Source organism: Salvelinus fontinalis, chromosome 9 (assembly GCF_029448725.1).
Source record: "Salvelinus fontinalis isolate EN_2023a chromosome 9, ASM2944872v1, whole genome shotgun sequence".
NCBI classification, from domain to species: Eukaryota; Metazoa; Chordata; class Actinopteri; order Salmoniformes; family Salmonidae; genus Salvelinus; species Salvelinus fontinalis.
The window spans coordinates 59,587,195-59,615,185 of record NC_074673.1 but is presented as its reverse complement, the minus strand read 5'-3'; the positions used below and the strand labels follow the sequence as shown (position 1 = coordinate 59,615,185).

Genomic DNA, 27,991 nt, shown 5'->3' with positions numbered 1-27,991 from the left:
ATCCTTCACATAATACTGTAGAAGCAGTGTTCTGCTCATATAACAATGTGCAAATATTACACTTTTGCCTTCTATTGTCATTCACAGCCGGTACAGATACTGTACCTATCAGCATTTTGTATGGCGGTACATGTTAGTTGTCATCCCTTGATGTGGTTTCGCATTTCAGACAGTTCCCTGACATGGTTGTAGAATACACAGGGTCCCCCCTACCATTCAATTCAATAATAACAAAACATGCTGAAAAGTCATATATATGTCTTGTGTCATTTTAATGCTGAGTGCACGGTATCTCCCAATTCAGACATCTGTATCAACTTGTCTTTTAGTCTCCATGACGAAACACCTCTCCTGTCCTTCATCTGTAGACAAATAAGGTAGAGTTGATACACACCACTGATGACATTATCCATGTTTGTCAGGAGAATTCCAGGACAGACAAGTGATTTGTATTCTGACCTATGACCAGATCAAATGTGACCAACCTTGAAGTGGAACTGGTGCCTACCACGTACTGCCTCAGCCTTCGGTTCCTGATATGGTAAGGGGGTTCCCACTCCACTGCTGAACAACAAATCCACCAGGTTTTATAAGTAGCCTGTGAATGAAATAAAATACCATCACTCAATAAACATACACTATATATACAAAAGTATGTGGACAGCCCTTCAAATTAGTGGATTCAGGTATTTCAGCCATACCCGTTGCTGACAGGTGTATAAAATTGAGCACACAGCCATAGGACATTTATGCCCTGCTAGAGCTGCCCCGGTCAACTGTAAGTGCTGTTATTGTGAAGTGGAAACGTCTGGGAGCAACAACGGCTCAGCTGCAAAGTTGTAGCCCACACAAGCTCATAGAACGGGACCGCCAAGTGCTGAAGTGCTTAACACGTAAAAATCGTCTGTCCCCAGTTGCAACACTCACTACCAAGTTCCAAACTGCCTCTGGATGCAACGTCAGCACCAGAACTGTTCGTCGGGTGCTTCATGAAAGGGGTTTCCATGGCCGAGCAGCAGCACACACGCCTAAGATCATCATGCACAATGCCAAGCATTGGCTAAAGTGGTGTAAAGCTCGCCGCTCTTGGACTCTGGAGCAGTGAAAACGTGTTCTCTGGAGTGATGAATCACGCTTCACCATCTGGCAATCCGAGGGATGAATCTGGGTTTGGCGGATCCCAGGAGAACGCTACTTGCCCCAATCCAAAGTGCCAACTGTAAAGTTTGGTGGAGGAGGTATAATGGGCTGTTTTTCATGGTTCGGGCTAGGCCCCTTAGTTCCAGTGAAGGGAAATCTTAACGTTACAGCATACAATGACATTCTAGACCACATATGTCAGAGTCAAGGCCCGCGGGCCACATCCGGCCCGCGAGAAGGTTTTTTACGGCCCCTGGGATGATCTTGATTTATTATTAGAACCGGCCCGCAGACCGCAGCAAGCCGGCAGCCCGCAGATCTTTTACACGCACCAATACTACATTTCCCACAATGCAACGGTGACGCACCGAGCAGTAGGCTGCTTCATTTCAATATTTATTGGCACAGCAGTCGTCAGCATCACAGTAAAATTAACTTTCAGATACCCATCAAAAATGGCAAAACGGAAGGTGGACACTGAGAACCGGGGGTTTCAAACAAGGTGGGAGTCGGAGTATATGTTCACGGAGGTAGCTGGAAAACCTGTGTGTCTTCTGTGTGGAGAAAGTGTGGCGGTACTGAAAGAGTATAATCTGAGACGACATTATGAAACGAAACACGCGGACAAAAACAAGAATATGGACATGGAACAAAGGCTACAAAAGGCAGAGGAATTAAAACGAGGCCTCAAATCTCGACAGGCTCTGTTCAAAAAAGCCAAATCACAAGGCCAGGCTGCTGTCAAGGCCAGTTTTATTTTGGCAGAAGAGATCGCTAAATCAGCCCGGCCATTTACGGAGGGGGATTTCATCAAAAACTGCATGATTAAAGTTTGTGACGAAGTTTGCCCAGAAAAAAGGCAACTCTTTTTAAATGTGAGTCTGAGCAGAAACACCATTGCCGAGAGAGTAGACCAGTTGTCCATCAATCTAAAAGAGCAGCTTGTGAAAAAGGGAAAAGATTTCATTGCATATTCCTTGGCTGTGGATGAGAGCACCGACATTTCTGACATTGCCCAGTTGTCAATTTTCATCCGCGGAGTGGACTCCAGCCTAAGCGTGACAGAGGAGTTTTTGGCTTTACGTCCTATGCATGGCACAACTACGGGGCATGATTTGTATGAAGAGGTGTCAAGATGTGTAAATGAGATGGAGCTGCCTTGGGAAAAACTCGTGGGTTTGACAACCGACGGAGCACCTGCGATGTGTGGACACAGGAGCGGACTGGTGGCGAAGATACGGGAAAAGATGCAAGAGGAAAACGCGACAGGTGAGCTGACAGCTTATCATTGTATCATACACCAGGAAGCGTTGTGCGGTAAAGCCTTGAAAATGGAGCATGTAATGAGCATCATCACGCGCACAGTTAACTTTATCAGAGCCAAAGGTTTGAATCACCGCCAGTTCAAGGCATTTCTGACGGAGTTAGAAACGGAGCATGGTGATTTGCCTTATCACACAGAGGTGCGATGGCTAAGCCAGGGAAAGGTGCTTCAAAGATGTTTCGAGCTTCGTGAGGAGATTTGTCTGTTCTTGGACAGCAAAGGGAAAGACACAACACAACTCCGAGATGAAATGTTTCTGTGTGAAATGGCTTTTCTGTGTGACATTACGAGTCATCTGAATGCAATGAACTTGCAGCTGCAGGGTCGGGATCATGTCATCTCTGATATGTACAGTACAGTGAAGGCATTTAAAACCAAACTGACTCTGTGGGAGACGCAGATGCGGAAAGAAAATTTGAGCCACTTTCCCAGCTGCCAGACCATGAAAGAGAAGCTCTCTACCAGTGCGTTCCCGAGCGCACAGTTGGCTGATAAAATAGGTATGCTTGCCGCTGACTTTCGACGCCGATTTGCTGACTTTGAAGCACAAAAAAGCAGGTTGGAACTGCTCGGTAACCCATTTGCTGTTGACGTGGAAAGCTCACCACCAAACCTCCAAATGGAGTTGATTGACCTCCAATGCAATGATGCACTGAGGGCAAAATATGCGGCAGTGGGTGCTGCGGAGTTCGCCCGTTTCCTCCCCGACACAATGCCCCAGCTGCGCATCCAGGCTGCTCAAACGTTGTCTATGTTTGGCAGCACATACCTGTGTGAACAACTGTTTTCTTTGATGAACCTGAACAAAACATCACACAGAAGTCGACTTACTGCTGAACACCTCCACTCAATTCTGAGGATTTCCTCAGCTCAGAGCCTTACCCCGAACATTGATGAACTTGTGGAAAAGATGGGACACCACCAAGTATCACCCTCAACCTCAAACAAGTGAACATTACTGTGCAATCACATATTTAGAGTTTTTACTCAGTTCAAGTTTAAAAGTTAAAGTTTAATATTTGTTTTCACTGCATGTTACTTCTCCTTAAACAAAGTGTTGTTTTTGATTAATAGATTTTTGCACTTTATTTTATTGTATTTCAATCCAATTATATTTTAAAAATATTTCAGTTGAGTGGATGATAGAAAATTGCTATTATTGAGGGGGGCGGAGCTAGCATGTTGGAGTGAACGGCTGCGTGTGAGAGGCTCCTGCAACTTTTTTGCGAAATAATCTAACTTACCCTACTTTATGATACTTTTTACAACAAACGTTTCTTTCTAATACAACATCGTAACTTTCTGTGTAAAAATGCCGAGTAATAAGCGACCAAAGGACAATAAATCCACATCGGAGGCCTACTCCACACCAAACAACGAGACAGACATGGCGGAAGGCACAGGCAACAACGTGACACTTAAAGAACTTACCCAGGCTTTGGGAGAACTACGTGTTGCTTTAGCTGAGGATCTTAAGGCTACTATTGCTGAACTGGACACCAAAATCGAGGGCACCATTCGAGCGGTCGCTTCGCAGGGCCAGAGTATTGTGGACCTTGAGAGGGCTTCTGAATTCAGCGCTGGTAGGATCGACGAGTTAGAGAAGCTGTGCTCGTCACTACAGGGTACTGTGCAGAGGCTTTCTGTGAAAGTGGTCGACCTGGAGGGCCGTTCCAGACGTAATAACCTTCGAGTTGTTGGTCTGGCAGAGGGGGTAGAGGCGGGCTCTCGCCCCACCGACTTCTTCGCCAAGCTATTGAAGGATGCAATGGGATCGGACGTTTTGGGTTCGGACCCCCAGCTGGACCGTGCACATCGCGCCCCTGTCCCAGTGCCTGGACCGGGTCAACGCCCTCGCGCAGTAATCATCTGTTGTCACAGTTTCAAGACCAAGGATCTTATCCTGCGCGAGGCCCGAATGAGGGGCAACCTGTTACATAAAGGGCACCCCTTCCGTGTCTATGATGATTATGCGCCCGATGTGGCAAAGGACCGTGGCGGCTACAGAGATGTCATGGCCAAACTCTACAAACTCCATCTTCGCCCAGCCTTGCTCTTCCCTGCAAGACTAAGAATTACCCCGCCCTCTGGTGAGAAGATGTGGCTCTCCTCGGTTTTGGACGCAGAGAAGTTTATCCGGGAACATACGCCAATCCCCCGTACAGGTTAGAGTGCCTTGTCATTGTGTGTTAGGGTCTGCTCATGGAATCGAATCCATACTAAACCATAACGGGTGAAACCGTATTGAACGGTCTCAACAAGGGCTACCGAACATGCAAGATGCTGTGGAGGGCGGTCTTGGCTCTCAATTAAAGTCACTTTCATTCTGGCTGTGTTCAGAGCGATGCCTATTTAGGATGCCTTCCAGGTTTGATCATTGTCACTTTCGGATGAATATACTTATTACCCCCATTTTTTTTTTGTTTCGTTATTTATTTTTTAATTCTTACATTTATTGTTATTACAATACCATTTATTTAAAGCTTGCAGGGGACTGGGGGTGATGGTGGGGAAGGGGCAGACACAGACACCTGGATAGCAGGTGGATGTTTTGTGCCGTTCTGCCTTTGATATAGCCGAGGGCCGCTCTCCCGATTAGATCCCTACCAGCCCTCTGTAGTGTCTAGGTAGGTGTGCGTACATATAATTATTATTTGTACTTTATAATTATTTTCTCTTAGCATGTTACTATTATGTATGTGTATATTTTAAATTAGTGTAGATTATTACTCTGGGGCATGAATGTTTCTGTATGTATGGGTATGTATGTGTATATGCGCATATGTAGATATGTATGGGTGTGTGTGTGTATATGTATATTTTTAAATATATACCTTTATATGTATTTTTTGGGGATGTGTGTGTGTGTATGTGTTTGTATGTGTGTATGTGTATGTATGTATATATATGTGTCTATATGTATGTATGTATGTATATGTATGTATATATATATATATATATATATATGTATATGGGTAAGTATGTGTATGTGTGTGTATGTATACATGTATATATATAACCTTTTTATTTATTTATTTTCTGACTGGGGGATACGTTTAATTTAGAAAAATTCTTGTTTCCGATCTAACCCACAATATGTAAATGTACGGCTGTCTAAGTTGGTTGCTGATGGTTCATGTTTAGACCGGCAGTGCTTAGCAAAATAATCTTGTGATGCTATATCTTGCTTATCTCAGGGATAGATAGACCCAAGATGACGCTTAAGTGCGCAATATGTTTAGGTTGAAACTTATTCTCTTTAGGTTTATTAGATGCTAATTGGACACTTTATTCGCGGGAGCCTCCTCAGTTCATATGTTAGTAGAAGTTCTAGGATAGTGAGAGGTGAACGTACAGTTGGGATTTTATTTCTGTTTCACCTCTTGTTCGAGGTCGCGCCGTGCTTTTTTGGCATCGGCCAGACAATGTGTTTATTATTTTTATTTTAATTTTATTTTCTCTCCTATTTGTGTATGCCTGTTAAAGGTGGGTTGGGCGGGGGGGTAAATAGTGGGGAAAGTAGGGGAACAGGGTGGGAAGTAAAGGGGCTTGCAGGGGGGGAGGGGCTGGTTGGATACTGCTCGGGTGTAGCTGCTACATATGCTGATCGTGATGGTTTGGTGCGCTTTCTTACCTTTTTATTGAGTTACAAGTTATGCAGGCCACCATAGGAACTACAAATGAGAGGGGGGCGGGGCTCACATTCACTTCCTGGAATGTCAGGGGCTTAAACGAACCAATTAAGAGAGGCAAGGTCCTAGCCCACTTGAAAGCACTCTCGTCTGATATTATATTTTTGCAAGAAACCCATCTGAAAAATAATGCTCACAGCAGACTTAAATGTAGGTGGGTGGGGCAAGTGTATCACTCTAACTTCTCTGCCAAAACGAGAGGCACAGCGATTCTGGTACGGAAAGGAATTCCCTTTCTACATAAAACCACTATTGTGGATAAAGAGGGTCGTTATGTGATCGTAATAGGAGAGATCCACTCTACTTCTGTAACTCTACTAAATATCTATGGGCCAAACATTGATAACCCCTCTTTTTTCAAAAGAGTCCTTGCCCTGATTCCAGATATCTCCCATACTAACCTGATCATTGGAGGGGACCTTAACTGCGTGCTAGACCAATATTTGGACAGATCCTCTACCCGGCGAACCCCCACCTCCTATTCAAGTGAATTCTTGAATACCTACATAAAGAATTCTAACTTATTTGATATATGGAGGATCACTAACCCTACGGGCAGGGAATACTCCTTTCACTCTCATGTTCACAATGTTTATACTCGAATTGACTACTTTTTGGTTGATGCTAAACTACTCCCCTATACCTGTAATGTGAAGTATCATGATATTATAATCTCGGACCACAGTCCACTCACCTTCTCCCTGAGATTGGGTGACATGGTACCAAACGAGAGGGTCTGGAGGTTAAATCCTCAGCTCCTCACAGAACCAACATTCTGTGAACATCTTAAAGACCAAATAACATTTTTCTTTGATACCAACGACAACACAGAGACTTCCCCAGCATTACTGTGGGAAACACTTAAGGCTTATTTGAGAGGCTGTATCATCTCCTATCAGACTGCCAGGAGTAGGCAAAACAAGGGAAAATTGGTAGAACTGGAGGGACAAATTCACTTACTGGATAGGGAGAATGCTAGACATCCATCTATGGAGAAACATAAAAAAATTACCTCTTTAAAATTTGAATATAATCAGACTCTCTCAGCTAAAATTGCTAAATCTTTTCTCTATGCCAAGCAAAAATATTTTGAGTTTGGTGACAAACCACACAAATTACTCGCCAGACAACTTCGAAAAATTGTGAGTGACCGAATGATTCACAAAGTTAAGTCTGCATCTGGGGAATTACTCTCTTCCCCCAAAGACATCAATGACAGATTCCGTCAGTTTTATGAGACTCTATATACATCTAAAGCCGATTCTAACCCCTTAATTATGCAAAACTTTTTGGATGACTGTAATCTTCCTGCCCTGAACCAGGAAGATTCTAACTTCCTGAATAAGGAAATATCTCTTGAAGAAATTCGAGAAACAATCAAAACTCTAAAGAGTGGCAAGACCCCGGGCCCAGATGGATACCCGGGTGAATTCTATAAAACATTCAGCAACATGCTCTCTCCCTACCTGCACAAAATGTTGGTTCAGTCCAGAGAGGATGGAGCTCTCCCATCTACTTCGGATGAAGCATTCATTACAGTTATACATAAGAAGGGTAAAGATCCGGAAGAGGTAGGGTCATACAGACCAATATCCCTCCTCAATACAGACCAAAAGATTTTAGCAAAAACCCTGGCTAACAGGCTTAGCACTTTAATTGGCAAACTGGTCCATTCGGACCAGACCGGCTTTATCCCGAACAGAAACTCATTCTTCAATCTCAGGCGCCTCTTCAACATTATGTATTCTCAGAGGTTACCAAACATGGACCTTGCCGTTATATCTCTTGACGCCGAGAAGGCTTTTGACCAAGTTGAGTGGTCCTATCTATTCAAAGTCCTACATAAATTTAATATTGGAGATGGGTTCATAAATTGGATCCAGCTTTTATATAGGAACCCCTGTGCGAGAATACTCACTAACCAATCATTGTCGCCCCGATTTAACCTCTACAGAGGGACAAGGCAGGGTTGTGCGCTGTCGCCGATGCTCTTCGCCCTAATCATTGAACCTCTCGCTCAGACGATTAGATCTGATGCAGCAATACACGGCTATAATACTAAAGATACTCTAAATAAGATTTCCCTATACGCAGATGACATTCTCCTCTATGTAACAGAACCCCAAGCTAGTATTCCAGCTATTCTTGATGTGATTAATTTGTTTGGTACCTTCTCGGGATACAGAATAAATTGGAACAAGAGTGAATTAATGCCCATACGGTTACAAAACACCTCCTGGCTAGAACATCTTCCACTTAAGTTATCTTCAGAAAAATTTACCTATCTAGGAATTGTAGTTACCAAACAATATTCCTTACTATTTAAAGAGAATTTCCCCTCGCTGATGCAAAAACTAAAAACAAACATACAATTTTGGAGAACTCTCCCAATTTCTCTGCTCGGAAGAATTAATGCCATTAAAATGGTCTTCCTCCCACAACTGCTCTACCTATACCAGAACATCCCAGTATTCATACCTAAATCCTTTCATAAACAACTGGACTCAATTATCAATCCTTTCATCTGGGATTATAAAACACACAGGATAGGTAAAAAACACCTCTGCAAATCCAAGATGGAAGGAGGACTGTCTCTCCCAAATTTTATATTTTATTATTGGGCCGCTAACCTCCGTGCGGTTACGTTTTTGCTGGATGACGCACGTCCGTCACCCACCTGGCTTAGTATGGAGCGTGAGGAGTGTCACCCCTTCTCTATTGGTGCTGTGATTTTGTCGCCTGTCAATCTGGAGAGGTCACTTTATCGTAACAATCCTATTATACATAGCACAGTCCGAATCTGGAAGCAAATTAAAACCCACTTTGAGCTTAGACCAATGTCATTCATGCTCCCTGTTGCCAGGAACCCCTCCTTTGCCCCCTCCAACCTTGATAACACCTTTGAGCAATGGGGAGAGTTGGGGATAAGTACCATAGGGGATTTATATATAGAAGGGACCTTTGCTTCCTTTGAGTTGCTGAGGGAAACTTATAATCTTCCCAGAAATAACTTTTTCAGATACCTACAAATCAGAGACTATGTTAGGAAACACCTCCCAACATTTGGGAACGCTAAGCCTTCCATGTTTGACGGATGCATAAAAACATCCCCCACCTCAGACAAACTGATATCTCGTTTATATGACTCTTTTCAATCGGTTAGCACACCCTCTACAGAGGCCATTAAGGCAAAATGGGAGGAAGAACTAGGGACTGACATTTCGATGGCAGACTGGGAAGATAGCTTGGAGTATATCCACACCTGCTCCATTAACTCCAGACATCGGCTCATACAATTCAAGGTATTACACAGATTACACTATTCCAAAACCAAACTGCAGAGGATATTTCCTGATACATCCCCTTTGTGTGATAAATGTCAGGCTGCACAGGGTACACTTCTCCACTGCTTTGCCCTATGCTCTAGCTTGCATGGTTACTGGTGTGGAATTTTTAGGATCCTCTCTGAAGTTCTGGAGACTTCAATTGACCCAGACCCGCTTCTGATAATCCTGGGAGTGTCTGATTCCCTAATCGGACTAACCAACCCCCAAAAACAACTCATCTCTTACAGTCTCATTTCGGCAAAAAAACTAATCTTGTTGTTCTGGAAAAAGAGGGAAGCGCCCACTACCAAATTATGGCTCAGCGAATTGGCAAACACTGTACACTTAGAAAGGATTAGATATATTCTGAACAATAAATTATTAACATTTGATCAGATCTGGCAGCCTTTCCTCTCTTACTTGGACCATTCGGCGCTGTGAATTTGTACTTTTTAACGCACTCTCCATTGTAATATTTTAATCCACCTCTGGGCAGCACGTGCTGGCACCGCCACCCGAGCAGCGGGGAGGGGTATAAGGGGAAGGGATAAGGGGGGGGAGGGATAAAGGGGGGGAATAAGGGGGGGTGACACCCACCCTCTTTCTTTCTACCTGTCCTTGTTTTGTATGTCTTGTTTTGTAATAATTGTTTTGTACCCAGAACTCTGGATCTTTTTATTTCTGTCTGCTCTTTTATGTTTAGTTAAAAATTGTATACCTGCCTTTCATACCTATACACCATTCCTGTGTGTGTTCAATAAAAATATTTGAACGAAAATTGCTATTATTGTTTTTTTCTTTGAAGTAAATTTAGCCCACTTTTGCTAAAATAGAAAATATAGGCTACTGATGGTGCCTTGAATACCGGTTTCTTTCATTTAATGTTCATGTTATGGGGATTTTTATATAAAGGAAATTTGTCTTTTGTGTCTGTTGAAAATTAAAGATTACTGACAGAGCCATAAGAAAATATTGCTTTATTTATCTGATCATATTGGAATATATTTGTTAGGTTTTCAGTAGGTTCAATTAGGTTCACTAGACTATATGCGTCATTTAAAAATTTTTCAATGAACATTCGAACAGTCCGGCCCTCGGCTTGTAGCTAAATTTTTTATTTGGCCCTCCGTCCATTTGACTTTGACACCCCTGTTCTAGACGATTCTGTGCTTCCAACTTTTTGGCAACAGTTTGGGGAAGACCATTTCTTGTTTCAGCATGACAATGCCCCCGTGCACAAATCGAGGTCTATATAGAAATGGGTTGTCAAGATCGGTGTGGGAGAACGTGATTGGCCTGCACAGAGCCCTGACCTCAACCCCATCGAACACCTTTGGGATGTTTGAACATTTGCTTTCTCTAAATCCAAGAACACGTACTCCTGTGGAGAACTCCTCGTGCACTGGTCCTCGACTCTAAGTTCCTGTTCAGAATTCTAAGAATAACAGCACTTAAACAGATGACTAGAAACTGCCTTAAACCGCTGGCACCACAAATAAGCAATTGGGAAGAAACAATGAATGAAATGTATATAGTGTGGAAATGATAACTCATAGAATAAGAAACCAAATTACTCTATTTGAGAAACGCTGGGAAAAAATTTATAATACAGACATTATAAATGAAATATTTATAGGCCCAGACCGGAGATAAAATGTACATGTTTTAAACAGACGGGTGTGGGTGGAAACGTGTGTATGAGAGTGTAGAAGGGCAAGTGTGTGTATGCATGAGTGTCTGCGTATCATCGTGTGTGTGTGCATGTGTGTGCCATGCACGAAAAGATGGTGAAAACGTAATGTAGATATGGGATGCCAGGACGCCAACACAACACCAGGCAATTTAACCAACAACAAAAATAAATACATAAATGAAAACATTAACACTTCAGACACATGATATACGTTTTTCTATTATTTTAGTATTATTATTATTTCTTATAGTCAACAATGACTTAGTACAAATTGCAGTGTCTTATGAGATGCTGATTGTTGGCCTGTTTAGGGCAAATAATTTCTTTTTAGGTTGGGTGGGGGGGTGGGGGGGGGCAGATAAAAGTATATATAATTTGATTTGGTTTTGATCTAAAACCAATAAATAAAACTTTTTTTTTTTTTTTTTTGCACCAACTTTATGGAAGCCTATTTTCAGTCCTCTGCCGAGCAAGTGTGCGTGCAGACTTGACAACATGTCAACAGCACATGGCAGCTGGGGCTGGACCACACATCTGGCAAATTGGACATCAAAATTGGGCATGTAAGTAACCCATACCCAACCATTCCAGCCACTTTATGACCAAAACTCTCTTATTTACACTGTAGTTCATTTTGAGACAAGAATGAATGTTTCTGATTCATATCGATGCCATATAAGCCTTTTATAACCAGAGAAGCTGGTTCTAGGAGGCAGTTCCACTTTAACACAATAGTAAGGTTATTTTGCGTTTCGTCTTTCATCATCTCCCTGTGTGTGAGCTCTCCAGGGGAGGAGGGAGACTTCATTTAGCAGGCCTCTCTATGCTCCCTCTCTCTCCCTCTATCCCGCCGTCTGACTGCTACTAGTCTATGCTCATCTCAGCTTATTTATAGGTACATACAGTTGAAGTCGGAAGTTTACATACACCTTAGCCAAATACATTTAGACTCAGTTTTTTCACAATTCCTGACATTTAATCCAAGTAAAAATTCCCTGTTTTAGGTCAGTTAGGATCAGCACTTTATTTTAAGAATGTGAAATGTCTGAAAAGAGTAGAGAGAATGATTTTATCAGGTTTTATTTCTTTCATCACAATCCCAGTGGATCAGAAGTAATAACACACTCAATTAGTATTTGGTAGCATTGCCTTTAAATTGTTTAACTTGGGTCAAATGTTTCGGGTAGCCTTCCACAAGCTTCCCACAATAAATTGGGGGAATTTTGGCCCATTTCTCCTGAAAGAGCTGGTGTAACTGGGTTGTGCGCTGTCGCCGATGCTCTTCGCCCTAATCATTGAACCTCTCGCTCAGACGATTAGATCTGATGCAGCAATACACGGCTATAATACTAAAGATACTCTAAATAAGATTTCCCTATACGCAGATGACATTCTCCTCTATGTAACAGAACCCCAAGCTAGTATTCCAGCTATTCTTGATGTGATTAATTTGTTTGGTACCTTCTCGGGATACAGAATAAATTGGAACAAGAGTGAATTAATGCCCATACGGTTACAAAACACCTCCTGGCTAGAACATCTTCCACTTAAGTTATCTTCAGAAAAATTTACCTATCTAGGAATTGTAGTTACCAAACAATATTCCTTACTATTTAAAGAGAATTTCCCCTCGCTGATGCAAAAACTAAAAACAAACATACAATTTTGGAGAACTCTCCCAATTTCTCTGCTCGGAAGAATTAATGCCATTAAAATGGTCTTCCTCCCACAACTGCTCTACCTATACCAGAACATCCCAGTATTCATACCTAAATCCTTTCATAAACAACTGGACTCAATTATCAATCCTTTCATCTGGGATTATAAAACACACAGGATAGGTAAAAAACACCTCTGCAAATCCAAGATGGAAGGAGGACTGTCTCTCCCAAATTTTATATTTTATTATTGGGCCGCTAACCTCCGTGCGGTTACGTTTTTGCTGGATGACGCACGTCCGTCACCCACCTGGCTTAGTATGGAGCGTGAGGAGTGTCACCCCTTCTCTATTGGTGCTGTGATTTTGTCGCCTGTCAATCTGGAGAGGTCACTTTATCGTAACAATCCTATTATACATAGCACAGTCCGAATCTGGAAGCAAATTAAAACCCACTTTGAGCTTAGACCAATGTCATTCATGCTCCCTGTTGCCAGGAACCCCTCCTTTGCCCCCTCCAACCTTGATAACACCTTTGAGCAATGGGGAGAGTTGGGGATAAGTACCATAGGGGATTTATATATAGAAGGGACCTTTGCTTCCTTTGAGTTGCTGAGGGAAACTTATAATCTTCCCAGAAATAACTTTTTCAGATACCTACAAATCAGAGACTATGTTAGGAAACACCTCCCAACATTTGGGAACGCTAAGCCTTCCATGTTTGACGGATGCATAAAAACATCCCCCACCTCAGACAAACTGATATCTCGTTTATATGACTCTTTTCAATCGGTTAGCACACCCTCTACAGAGGCCATTAAGGCAAAATGGGAGGAAGAACTAGGGACTGACATTTCGATGGCAGACTGGGAAGATAGCTTGGAGTATATCCACACCTGCTCCATTAACTCCAGACATCGGCTCATACAATTCAAGGTATTACACAGATTACACTATTCCAAAACCAAACTGCAGAGGATATTTCCTGATACATCCCCTTTGTGTGATAAATGTCAGGCTGCACAGGGTACACTTCTCCACTGCTTTGCCCTATGCTCTAGCTTGCATGGTTACTGGTGTGGAATTTTTAGGATCCTCTCTGAAGTTCTGGAGACTTCAATTGACCCAGACCCGCTTCTGATAATCCTGGGAGTGTCTGATTCCCTAATCGGACTAACCAACCCCCAAAAACAACTCATCTCTTACAGTCTCATTTCGGCAAAAAAACTAATCTTGTTGTTCTGGAAAAAGAGGGAAGCGCCCACTACCAAATTATGGCTCAGCGAATTGGCAAACACTGTACACTTAGAAAGGATTAGATATATTCTGAACAATAAATTATTAACATTTGATCAGATCTGGCAGCCTTTCCTCTCTTACTTGGACCATTCGGCGCTGTGAATTTGTACTTTTTAACGCACTCTCCATTGTAATATTTTAATCCACCTCTGGGCAGCACGTGCTGGCACCGCCACCCGAGCAGCGGGGAGGGGTATAAGGGGAAGGGATAAGGGGGGGGAGGGATAAAGGGGGGGAATAAGGGGGGGTGACACCCACCCTCTTTCTTTCTACCTGTCCTTGTTTTGTATGTCTTGTTTTGTAATAATTGTTTTGTACCCAGAACTCTGGATCTTTTTATTTCTGTCTGCTCTTTTATGTTTAGTTAAAAATTGTATACCTGCCTTTCATACCTATACACCATTCCTGTGTGTGTTCAATAAAAATATTTGAACGAAAATTGCTATTATTGTTTTTTTCTTTGAAGTAAATTTAGCCCACTTTTGCTAAAATAGAAAATATAGGCTACTGATGGTGCCTTGAATACCGGTTTCTTTCATTTAATGTTCATGTTATGGGGATTTTTATATAAAGGAAATTTGTCTTTTGTGTCTGTTGAAAATTAAAGATTACTGACAGAGCCATAAGAAAATATTGCTTTATTTATCTGATCATATTGGAATATATTTGTTAGGTTTTCAGTAGGTTCAATTAGGTTCACTAGACTATATGCGTCATTTAAAAATTTTTCAATGAACATTCGAACAGTCCGGCCCTCGGCTTGTAGCTAAATTTTTTATTTGGCCCTCCGTCCATTTGACTTTGACACCCCTGTTCTAGACGATTCTGTGCTTCCAACTTTTTGGCAACAGTTTGGGGAAGACCATTTCTTGTTTCAGCATGACAATGCCCCCGTGCACAAATCGAGGTCTATATAGAAATGGGTTGTCAAGATCGGTGTGGGAGAACGTGATTGGCCTGCACAGAGCCCTGACCTCAACCCCATCGAACACCTTTGGGATGTTTGAACATTTGCTTTCTCTAAATCCAAGAACACGTACTCCTGTGGAGAACTCCTCGTGCACTGGTCCTCGACTCTAAGTTCCTGTTCAGAATTCTAAGAATAACAGCACTTAAACAGATGACTAGAAACTGCCTTAAACCGCTGGCACCACAAATAAGCAATTGGGAAGAAACAATGAATGAAATGTATATAGTGTGGAAATGATAACTCATAGAATAAGAAACCAAATTACTCTATTTGAGAAACGCTGGGAAAAAATTTATAATACAGACATTATAAATGAAATATTTATAGGCCCAGACCGGAGATAAAATGTACATGTTTTAAACAGACGGGTGTGGGTGGAAACGTGTGTATGAGAGTGTAGAAGGGCAAGTGTGTGTATGCATGAGTGTCTGCGTATCATCGTGTGTGTGTGCATGTGTGTGCCATGCACGAAAAGATGGTGAAAACGTAATGTAGATATGGGATGCCAGGACGCCAACACAACACCAGGCAATTTAACCAACAACAAAAATAAATACATAAATGAAAACATTAACACTTCAGACACATGATATACGTTTTTCTATTATTTTAGTATTATTATTATTTCTTATAGTCAACAATGACTTAGTACAAATTGCAGTGTCTTATGAGATGCTGATTGTTGGCCTGTTTAGGGCAAATAATTTCTTTTTAGGTTGGGTGGGGGGGTGGGGGGGGGCAGATAAAAGTATATATAATTTGATTTGGTTTTGATCTAAAACCAATAAATAAAACTTTTTTTTTTTTTTTTTTGCACCAACTTTATGGAAGCCTATTTTCAGTCCTCTGCCGAGCAAGTGTGCGTGCAGACTTGACAACATGTCAACAGCACATGGCAGCTGGGGCTGGACCACACATCTGGCAAATTGGACATCAAAATTGGGCATGTAAGTAACCCATACCCAACCATTCCAGCCACTTTATGACCAAAACTCTCTTATTTACACTGTAGTTCATTTTGAGACAAGAATGAATGTTTCTGATTCATATCGATGCCATATAAGCCTTTTATAACCAGAGAAGCTGGTTCTAGGAGGCAGTTCCACTTTAACACAATAGTAAGGTTATTTTGCGTTTCGTCTTTCATCATCTCCCTGTGTGTGAGCTCTCCAGGGGAGGAGGGAGACTTCATTTAGCAGGCCTCTCTATGCTCCCTCTCTCTCCCTCTATCCCGCCGTCTGACTGCTACTAGTCTATGCTCATCTCAGCTTATTTATAGGTACATACAGTTGAAGTCGGAAGTTTACATACACCTTAGCCAAATACATTTAGACTCAGTTTTTTCACAATTCCTGACATTTAATCCAAGTAAAAATTCCCTGTTTTAGGTCAGTTAGGATCAGCACTTTATTTTAAGAATGTGAAATGTCTGAAAAGAGTAGAGAGAATGATTTTATCAGGTTTTATTTCTTTCATCACAATCCCAGTGGATCAGAAGTAATAACACACTCAATTAGTATTTGGTAGCATTGCCTTTAAATTGTTTAACTTGGGTCAAATGTTTCGGGTAGCCTTCCACAAGCTTCCCACAATAAATTGGGGGAATTTTGGCCCATTTCTCCTGAAAGAGCTGGTGTAACTGAGTCAAGTTTGTAGAACTCCTTGCTCGCACACACTTCTTCAGTTCTGCCCACACATTTTATATAGGATGGGGTCAGGGCTTTGTGATGGCCACTCCAATACCTTGACTTTGTTGTCCTTAAACCATTTTGCCACAACTTTGGAAGTATGCTTGGGGTCATTGTCCATTTTGAAGACCCATTTGTGACCAAGCTTTAACTTCCTGACTGATGTCTTGAGATGTTGCTTCAATATGTCCACATCATTTTCGATCCTTATGATGCCATCTATTTTGTGAAGTGCACCGGTCCCTCCTGCAGAAAAGCACCCTCACAACATGATGCTGCCACCCTCGTGCTTCACGGTTGGGATGGTGTTCTTCGACTTGCAAGCCTCCCCCTTTTTCCTCCAAACATAACGATGGCCAAACAGTTATATTTTTGTTTCATCAGACCAGAGGACATTTCTCCAAAAAGTACGATCTTTGTCCCCATGTGCAGTTGCAAACCGTAGTCTGGCTTTTTGATGGCGGTTTTGGAGTAGTGGCTGCTCTGTTGTTTACGAAACGTGCCAAATAGCATTTTATTTTATTTGACACACACACACACACACACACACACACACACACACACACACACACACACACACACACACACACACACACACACACACACACACACAGTCAATCAAAAGTTTGGCCTATTGTTCTATTGGCTTTCTCAGTTTACATTAACTGACTTGCAATTTCAGAGAGGCATTGGGGTGGTTCACTGTGTCCAATAAGGACAAGTTCAATTGGGTGGATTGAGTCTTTGATGGGGGAGAATCCTCTCGTAAAGGATTAGTCTCCTTGTCCGAGATCAAGCGTGTGTGTTTGTGTGTATATAAGCCCCAAGGCAAGGGAAGAGAGATGTGATGTCTTTCCTGTCAAGCCCTGGAGCACCACAGTGATTGAGGGGTTAAGGTTGACCAAGTGTCTAAGCACAGCTCTAGGACTCTACCTGGGTAATAGAGTGTGTGTGTCTGTCTGTCTGTTGGGGTGTCAGTGGGACAGTAAATAAACAGTGGGCAAAGCAGTTCAAATGGGGAGGAGAGAAGGATAGAGTAGGATGAAGAGGGAATGAGAGAAAAGAATCGGAGAGGGGCGGGGGGCTGCCATAATCGTCATCCACTTCTTCGGCGCCCGGGGAACAGTGGGTTAACTGCCTTGCTCAGGTGCAGAGTGACAGATTTTTTTACCTTGTCAGCTCTGGGATTTGATCCAGCAACCTTTCGGTTACTGGCCCAACGCTCTAACCACTAGGCTACCTGCAAGGAGAAAGGGTGGCGAGAGAGAGAGGGACAAGCGGATAGGGGTGAATTAGGAAACAGAACGACAGAGACCGGCTTGGGGACAAGGAGAGCCTCTGACTCTGCCATGGACTTGACTGACAATTACATGGACAAGGGCTAGTGTGGGGAGCATGGAGAGTGTCAGCACGGTGATTGTGTCTAGGGCTGGGGAACTGGTGTGGTGGTGGGTTGGGGCTGAGAGGAGAGGGAATGTGTGGTCGGGTGGGGTGTGGAGAATTGGGGATATGGGGGGCGGGGTGGAGTGGGGGGGGTGTCAGCTTGGTGCTTGTGTCTCTAAAGCTGGAGGGCTGTGGATGAGAGGAGAGGGGCAGTGGGGTGGAGTGTGGAGAATGAGTAGGGTGGCCACATTTTTAAATAACCAAATGCGGGACAAAATGATGATTTCGCGGGACATTCGCAGGACAGCGAATATATATATATATATTTTTGGCAGCACTCCCCTCCCCCCTCCCACAAAAAAAACTCCTGCTGCACTGAACAAGCTAATTGAAGCTCAACTGTAGGCTACTCCTTTGCCTCATGCAACATTTGCTCATGCAGAAACAATATATCAAATGTATGGTTGTTTTATGAAAATCTGCGAATACTTGGACAAAGGAACATTTCAGGTTGGTATCAGGGAATGTAAAACAGTTAGACTTTGAGAGACTTTGAAAACAGCATTGAGTGAAGTAGCAGCAAATTTTGAAATAGCAACTAACGAGAGTGGAGAACCTCACGTTTAACGAAATCACCTTATATACACCGAGTATAAAAAACATTAAGAACACCTGCTCTTTCCATGACATAGACTGACCAGGTGAATTCAAGTGAAAGCTACGATCCCTTATTGGGGTTCACTTGTTCAATCCATTTCAATCATTGTTGATGAAGTGGAGACCAGGTTAAAGGATTTTAAAGCCATGAGACAGTTGAGACATGGGATTGTGTATGTGTGCCGTTTGGAGGGTGAATGGGCAAGACAAAAGATTTAAGTGGCTTTGAACGGGGTGTGGTATAGTAGGTGCCAGGCGCGCTGGTTTGTGTCAGAACTGCAACGTTGATGGGTTTTTCACAATCAACAGTTTCCTGTGTGTATCAAGAATGGTCCACCACCCAAAGGACATCCAGCCAACTTGAGACAACTGTGGAAAGCATTGGAGTCAACATGGGCCTCGATCCCTGTGGAGTGCTTTCGACACTTTTTAGATGGGTTGTAACTCAATATTTGGTATACAATGTTTGGTATACTTGATATAATCTTTGGTATAGCCCACTTTTTGTAAGTAGTTACCTGTCCTCTCCAAGTTTAGTTGGAATTTAAACCCGAAAGGATTGGACCAATGTGGTTGGTTGACGATATTACATTGGCCTACATATCGCCTTGCGCCGTGCAGAATATCCGATCTCAACAATATTTGGCGAAGTGTTTTAACATCAGTCTTCTTGTCAAAAGCGCAATGTGACTGCAAACAGAGATCTGTTAATGACGAGATGCTCATGTCTTCACTCTTAACTATGGGAGTCGTTGTCCCAAAGGCGGGAAGGCAGGCATCCATAATTAGGTTCATAATAAGCCCATAGAAACACATTAGGCTTATTTTGGACAGTTTTGGCGAGTGAAACCTCTTCCTTCGCCTCTTCCTCTCCGCTGCAAAAGATACAAGTTGGAATGTCTATCTGAAATACGGGACAAATCAACTTTTTTTGTAAATTGAATTTGTTGATCAAATGCGGGACATAATTGTTTGGCTGCGGGACGCAGGACAAAGGGACAAAATGCGGGACTTTCCCACACAATGAGGGACATGTGGTCACCCAAAGAACGAGAGTAGGGTAAGGGTGGTGAGTGACGGAGTGTCAGTTTGGTGTTTGTATCTCCAGGGCTGGGCAGTAAGAGCTGAGAGCAGAACTCTTCTGGGAGATGGAGGAGAAGAGAAGAGGGGGTAGGTTGGCTAGGGTTGATGGGGAGAGTGAGTGAGGGGTGGGTGATGGGGACTGTGACTGAAGGTTGATGTGAGGGGTAGGGTGGTGTAAATGAGAGAGGGGGTCATGGGTTTGGGAGGTAGGAAAGGCTTGGTTAATGTAGAGTGTAGGGTTGGGTTGTGGTGGCTTTCTTGCAGGTGGTTGCTGAGCTGATGGTGTGGTGTGTGTGTAAGTGTCGGGGGGGTTAGAAGGTCAACTTATTCTCCATGGTTGGGCAGTCACACCGCAGGGGGCTTTGAGACATCTGGGATCAGTGTGCTTGCGTGTCTTTGTTTGTGTGCATGTGTGTGTGTCAGTGTGTTAAATCCCTGGAAAGCATGTAGAGGGAGGGGTGGTGGTTGGACTTGTCACAACATTGAGCACAACCCCACTAACCTCGCCACCGACAAGAGCAGGGTGGATTTTGTTGTGTCTCTACTCAAAGGCAAAGCCCTGGATTGGGCCACCGCCATATGGACTGCCAACAGCATAGATTTCGGATCCGAGACCCATTTCCATACCCTCTTCAAAGAGGTATTCGATCACTCTCCTTCCGGTCGTCCTATAGGAGACCTCCTCATAGAACTTCAACAAGGGGGCAATTCAGCCGCCGGGTATGCCCTCGAGTTCGCACCATGGCTGCAGGGAGTGGATGGAGAGAGGCTGCTTTACTTACCGTCTACCGAAGAGGGCTCAACAGGGAACTTCAGGCGGAGCTGGCCTTTAGAGGTGATCTTCAGGATATAAATTAATACATTTGTATGGCCATCTCCATCGATCACCTCATCGCCGACCGCCGAAGAACTCTGCCACCCAGGAACCCAAAATCTTCTCTTTCCATGATTTCGTCATCCTGTCCGAGTCTTCCAGAGCTCATGCAGTTGGGCCATGCTCCTCTCCCGTGTATCGAACGTCAAAGGCGGATCCAAGAAGGGCTCTGCCTATACTGTGGAGAGAATGATCATCACCCTGTTCGCCCCCCACGAAGAGATGAGAAGGGTCCCTCCGCTGCCATGCAGGTAGGCGTGTCCTTATTTCTAAATATCTCCCAGAAGCAATTCTCCATCCCAGTATTGATAACCGTGAAGGGGGTTACTAAGTACGTAGAGGGCTTGATAGATTCAGGAGCAGCAGGTAATTTTATTGATCACCAGCTAGTACAAGAGCTTGACATTGATCTAACACCTGTCACCCGTCCCTTAAGAAATAACACCCTGGACGGGCAGCCATTGGGCACGGGCTTAATTACGCACCTGACAAGGAGCGTCACCCTCCAGATTGGATTCTCACACACCAAAACCATTCAACTCATGAAACTCTCATCTCCCAGACAGCCACTCACCCTCGAACACCCCTGGCTTTGTCGGCACAACCCTGCCATCTCATGGCGACAAGATGAACTACTGTCCTGGTCTTCTACCTGCTTCACCAGTTGTCTCAGCCTACCCTGCAGAGCCACCACCATTGAGGACTCTGCCTCTGCAGTGCTACCCACCATACCATCTGAATACGCCCAGTACAGCAATGTCTTCAGTAAAATCAAGGCCTCCACTCTGCCATCACATCGCCCACGGGACTGTGCTATTGACTTACTCCCTGGAGTGTCCCCACTAAGGGCCGTGTTTATCCCCTATCTATCCCAGAAATGAGGCAATGGAGAACTACACTGATGAAACACTCAAACGGTTTCATTCGTCTTTCTTCTTCCCCGGCTGCGTGCAGCTTCTTCTTCGTTGGAAAATCGGACGGTGGTCTCCGTCCATGTATTGATTACTGTTCCCTGAATGACGTCACAGTCAAGAACCGTTTCCCTCTTCCTCTTATCCCAGTTACCCTTGAACAAGTGGGCCGCTCCAACGTCTATACAAAACTCGACCTGCGAAATGCGTATAACCTTGTCCATATATGTGGAGGCGACGAATGGAAGGCAGCTTTTATCACCGCACGAGGGCACTACGAATACCTGGTCATGCCCTACGGCCTTACTAACGCCCCCGCCGTCTTCCAATCCTTTATGAACAAGGTTGTCCAGGTTATGATCAACCGCTTCCTCATCGTCTACATTGACGACATCCCGATTTACTCCCACTCGCTGAAGGAACACATACAGCATGTGCAAAAGGTTCTTCAATGGCTCCTTGACCATAACATTTATGTGAAGACTGAAAAGAGCACCTTCCATGTAACCTCGGTAAACTTCCTCGGTTTTGTACTGTACTCAGCATGGATGAGAACAAAGTCACCGCCGTCAGTAACTGGCCCAAACCCACCACTGTTAAGGAACTCCAACAATTCATTGGGTTCTCCAACTACTATCGCCGGTTCATTCAGAACTTCAGTTCTACTGCCGCTCCCCTCACTGCCCTTACCAGCCAAAAGACCCTTCAATACACTGATACTTCCCTGACTGCTTTCAACAACTTGAAACACCTCTTCACCTCAGCTCCTGTCCTCCGCCAACCTAATCCGACCCTTCCTTTCACCCTGGAGGTGGATGCCTCCGAAGTAGGAGTAGGAGCCATACTCTCTCAGCGGGTGGGAACACCTCCAAATCACATCCCTGTGCCTTCTTCTCCAGGAAGTTATCCTCCGCTGAGAGGAATTACGATGTGGGGAACAGAGAACTCATCGCCATCAAGCTGGCCCTCGAGGAGTGGCGCCACTGGTTGGAGGGCGCACTACATCCCTTTCTCGTCTTAACAGATCATCGTAATCTGGAATATATCAGAGGGGCCAAGAGGTTAAACGCCAGACAAGCCCGCCGGGCTCTCTTCTTCATATGCTTCCATTTTAATGTTACTAACATCTCTGGAAAGAAAAACGTGAAAGCTGATGCTCTCTCCCGCTAGTTTGACCGTCCGACCAGTAACTCAGACCCTACACCCATTCTTCCTTCCTCTTGCATTATGGGACCGGTACAGTGAGAGGTTCACTCTGCCGTAAATGAAGCCCTAACCTCAGACCCAGCTCCTCCTGAGACACCAGATGGGAGGAGTTACGTACCAGCAGCTGTTAGATCCCAACAGATGCAATGTTGTCACATTTCCTTGGGGTCAGGACATCCGGGCATTACACAAACCACTGAACTTCTAGCCCGTAAGGTCTGGTGGTTCTCAGTGGCATCCGACGTAAGGGATTACATACTCTCCTGTCCAGTCTGCGCCCAAACCAAAAGCCCTCGTCATCTCCCTTCCGGTGAGCTTCAACCTTTGCCAATCCCTCACAGACCCTGGTCCCACATAGCTGTTGACCTCATCCCAGACCTTCCTGAATCCTCTAGTAAACCGTTTAAAAGAAATGTGTCGTCTGGTCCTCTTCCTCATTTACCTAACGCCATGGAATTGAGTGAGTGTATGTTCCAGCAGGTGTTCCATCTGTATGGGATTCCGGAGGACATCGTCTCTGACCGCGGGCCCCAGTTTGTCTCCCGGATGTGGCAAGTCTTCTGTGACCGACTCGGGGTCGCCCTCAGCCTCTCCTCCGGGTACCATCCCCAGACCAATGTGCAGATGGAACCCCTGAACCAAGAAATAGGGAAGTACCTCCGCCAACAATGTTCTGCCTCTCCACACAACTGGAGTCGGTATATGGCCTGAGCTAGATACGCTCAGAACTCACTCACAAACTCCGTTTCACTGTGTACTTAGTTACCAACTCCCCCATGTTCCCTGGGAGGTGGAGTCTGGTACTGTTCCAGCTGTCGACGACTGGTTTCGGCGTAGTGAGCGGGTATGGGAGACCGCTCACCGGCATCTGCAGGAAGCCTCCAATGCCCAGAAATGCTTTTCCGACAGCCACTCTTTCATCCCGGGTAGCGTGTGTGGCTCTCTACCAGAGACCTCCGGCTCCGCCTCCCCTGCAAAAAAGTTCTGTAAGGTTCTGTATTTATTTTCTTAGTCAACCTTGTGTTCTGTTTCATTGTGTTCTTGAACATAGCCCTGTTTCTTTGTGTTCTTGAACATAGCCCTGTCTTTCATTTGTGTTCATTGATTTCACCTGTGTTAGTTACTCACTTGGTCTCATCAGCTCCTTATTTAGTTCAGTTCATTCTGTTTGCGCCTTTTTGAGGTATTGTTCGTTTTGACTCTACTAAGCCTTTTCCTAGCTCGTTTGTGAGAACCAGTTATAGTATTCAGTCCTAGTTTTGATTCACTTGCCTGTTTGCCTGCCTGTGACCACGATTCCTGCCTTCTGCGAAGGCGGAAAAAAAACACCTGCCGCGCTCTGCGCGTGAATATACACCTTTTGCTCCCTGAGTATTCATAACAGCATCCGTGCATGTGAAGCAGCTGTGTGTAAAGAAGTATTGAACACCAGTTCCATGTAGGGCTAATAGGGCATTTGTGTGTGTGTGTGTGTGATGAAATGGATCAAAGTGTGAATATGCAAATAGTATTGGTTGTTCTGTGCGTGTGTGTCTCTTGAATTAGACTGCTGCTGCACGATTTCAATGATAATGGAGGCATTGACCCTGAGAAGTGCTGCATTTTCTTGATTGCCTTTCTGTTACAATGACGAAGAACAGGAGTTTGTGTGTTTTGACGGTCAGAATCCAGATCTCCTTAAGAAATATATATATATACGTTGTATTGAATTTCAACAGAATTCCATGCATGCATGTGTGTTTTCATTATTTTTCTTAAATAGTGCGTGAAAGAAAGAAAGTGAGTGTTTGGCTGTATGTTTTTATTGTTAAAACACAAATGAACTCTGGTGTAGCAGACGGCCGGCTGGTATAGTACGCCACAAGCACAATGGCGTTACATATAGCAAAACAATCAGTGATGTTGATAGCACAGGACTATTGTGGCGTGTGTGTGTGGTTCTGTATCTCTTTTCTGCTCTGTGTCTTTGGAGACACACACACACACACACACTTTTTTTGTCATTCACCCTCGAATCACCTTGACACTTTCTCTCCCTTTTTCTTTCTACCTTTCTCTGTCTTCTCCCTCTTTTCTCATACACACTGGCTTTCCTTCTTCTCCTTCATTTCTCTCTTCCATTCCTCCGGTTCTTCCCTGCTCCTCCTTTCATTTGAACATCTAGACTCTGTCTCTTTCCCTTTCTTTTTTTCCCCCATTGGATGTTTGGACAGTACATCATTTTAAGGAGGTACATCTACTCACATTTTCTCTTCCCTCAATTTAATTAAAAATGCTTTATTGGGATTGAAGGTGTTACTACATACAATTGAAGTCGGAAGTTTACATACACTGAGGGTGGAGTCATTAAAAACATTTTTTGGGGGCAAGATGGGTAGGATATCTACTTTGTGTACGACACAAGTAATTTTTCCAACAATTGTTTACAGACAGATTTTTTTCACTTATAATTCACTGTATCACAATTCCAGTGGGTCAGAAGTTTACATACACTAAGTTGACTGTGCCTTTAAACAGCTTGAAAAATTCCAGAAAATGATGTCATGGCTTTAGAAGCTTCTGATAGGCTAATTGACATCATTTTAGTCATTTAGAGGTGTACCTGTGGATGTAAGGCCTACCTTCAACCTCAGTGCCTCTTTGCTTGACATCATGGGAAAATCTAAAGAAATCAGCCAAGAACTCAGAAAATAAATTGTAGACTTCCACAAGTCTGGTTCATCCTTGGGAGCAATTTCCAAATGCCTGACGGTACCACATTCATCTGTGCAAACAATTGTACGCAAGTATAAACACCATGGGACCACGAAGTCGTCATACTGCTCAGGAAGGAGAAGCGTTCTGTCTCTTAGAAATGAATGTACTTTGGTGCGAAAAGTGCAAATATATCCCAGAACAATGGCAAAGGACCTTGTGAAGATGCTGGAGGAAACAGGTACAAATGTATCTATATCCACAGTAAAACGAGTCCTATGTCGACATAACCTGAAAGGCCGCTCAGCAAGGAAGAAGCCACTGCTCCAAAACAGCCATAAAAATCCAGACTACGGTTTGCAACTGCACATGGGGACAAAGATCGTACTTTTTGGGAAAATGTCCTCTGGTCTGATGAAACAAAAATAGAACTGTTTGGCCATAATGACCATTGTTATGTTTGGAGGGAAAAGGGGGATGCTTGCAAGCCGAAGAACACCATCCAACCGTGAATCACGGGGGTGGCAGCATCATGTTGTGGGGGTGTTTTGCTGCAGGAAAGACTGGTGCACTTCACAAAATAGATGGCATCATGAGGGAGGAAAATTATGTTGATAGATTGAAGCAAAATCTCAAGACATCAGTCAGGAAGTTAAAGCTTGGTCGCAAATGGGTCTTCCAAATGGACAATGACCCCAAGCATACTTCCAAAGGACAACAAAGTCAAGGTATTGGAGTGGCCATCACAAAGCGCTGACCTCAATCCTATAGAACATGTGTGGGCAGAACTGAAAAAGCCTGTGTGAGCAAAGAGGCCTACAAACCTGGCTCAGTTACACTAGCTCTGTCAGGAGTAATCGGCCAACATTCACCCAACTTATTGTGGGAAGCTTGTGGAAGGCTACCCGAAACGTTTCACCCAAGTTAAACCATTTAAAGGCAATGCTACCACATACTAATTGAGTGTATGTACACTTCTGACCTACTGGGAATGTGTTGAAAGAAATAAAAGCTGAAATAAATCACTCTCTCTACTATTATTCTGACATTTCACATTCTTAAAATAAAGTGGTGATCCTAACTGACCTAAAATAGGGAATTTTTCCTTGGGTTTAAATGTCCGGAATTGTGAAAAACTGAGTTTAAATGTATTTGGCTAAGGTGTATGTAAACTTCTGACTTCAACTGTACATTGCCAAAGCGAACATATAGAAACATATTAAATCATAGATAATGGAAACAAATAATAAGAAAAATAATACTCAAGTAATAATAATGATTAACAGTACAACAAGTGTTATGTTCTCTCTCTCTTTCCATCTCTCTTCCTCCCTGTTTCTTTTTTTCGTTCTCTCTCTCTCCCTCTCTTTCTCTCGGGTCTCTCTGAACCCCCTCGCTCTCTCTCCCCGTCGATCTCCCTCCGTCTCTCTATTGTGATGGTTAATCTGTCCTGTTCTTCGTCAGCGCCGTGATATCCAGATCATGCATTCATCAAGGTTACCCTGCTCATTGTTCCTATAGTGCCCTGCCCATGCCACTCCCGCTCCCCCTCACACACACACACACACAACATCACAAGAAAGCAATGGACTAATGACAGTCGCAGGCCTCAACTTTGAACTCAATTTTAGACTCCAAAGAAAGACATCAAAGACAGTACGCTCCAAGGACAGAGGGATGGAGGGAGATGGACAGATAATAGAGCGGAGAAGAGTGAAGGTGTGCTCATGCATGCCTATATGGGAGAGAGAGAGAGATTTGTTGACCATTAGGGTTACCGGGTTACTGAGATTTCCTGCCGAAACCCACTCCCTTCTCCTGGCATAAATAACTGAGAGAAACCGGGAAATTATAATAAGTTATTTATATGAACTGCGTGACGTGAAATGGAACAGTTAAATGATATGCAATGTCTAAATCTGTCTTCATATGACGTTCTCTGCTATCTGCATTATCAATAATTAACGCTCAGTGTGTGTGGGTTGTTGTAGCCGACCGTATTTACTTACACAAAGTCGCCATGAATTCAAAGAGCGCGCATTGTTTATGCTGAAGCTGTACACGTGAATTTGAAAAGCAGTTAATACGGTAACAAAATGTCCCCTACTTGAGCTAACGGTAGGCCTACTTTTTTGTAAAACCGACCTGCTGAAAATCCTGTCTAAGGAATTCAGCCTGTTTGAAGCAACAAACAAAGGCGAAAATACCTGCAGCACCTGTTTGAGGTGCTCAACGGGATCCAGTCCACCTCCGTGGAGAGCCATCTCAGTCTGTAGCCAATTTGTGACGAAGATCAGAAACCTCCTTAGTCCGGGAAGCATTGATGCACTGTGTTTTTGAGAGGCCACTTCAGCATAAAAAAAGCCTACCAGGTTATTTTACGCAGCCTATAGC

The 27,991-nt window shown here is 43.7% G+C and overlaps 1 protein-coding gene and 1 long non-coding RNA gene across 5 annotated transcripts in view; one reads left to right on the top strand and one right to left on the bottom strand.

Annotated features, from left to right (window-relative positions):
• brsk2a (BR serine/threonine kinase 2a) overlaps positions 1–27,991 on the top strand; it is a 485,481-nt gene that overhangs the window by 58,369 nt on the left and 399,121 nt on the right. The window lies entirely within an intron of this gene.
• Positions 256–27,893, bottom strand: LOC129862891 (uncharacterized). Its single transcript, XR_008760846.1, has 3 exons — positions 27,805–27,893; positions 486–598; positions 256–362 (listed from the first exon to the last, which is right to left on the bottom strand). It is a non-coding gene; the product is annotated as an uncharacterized LOC129862891 (long non-coding RNA).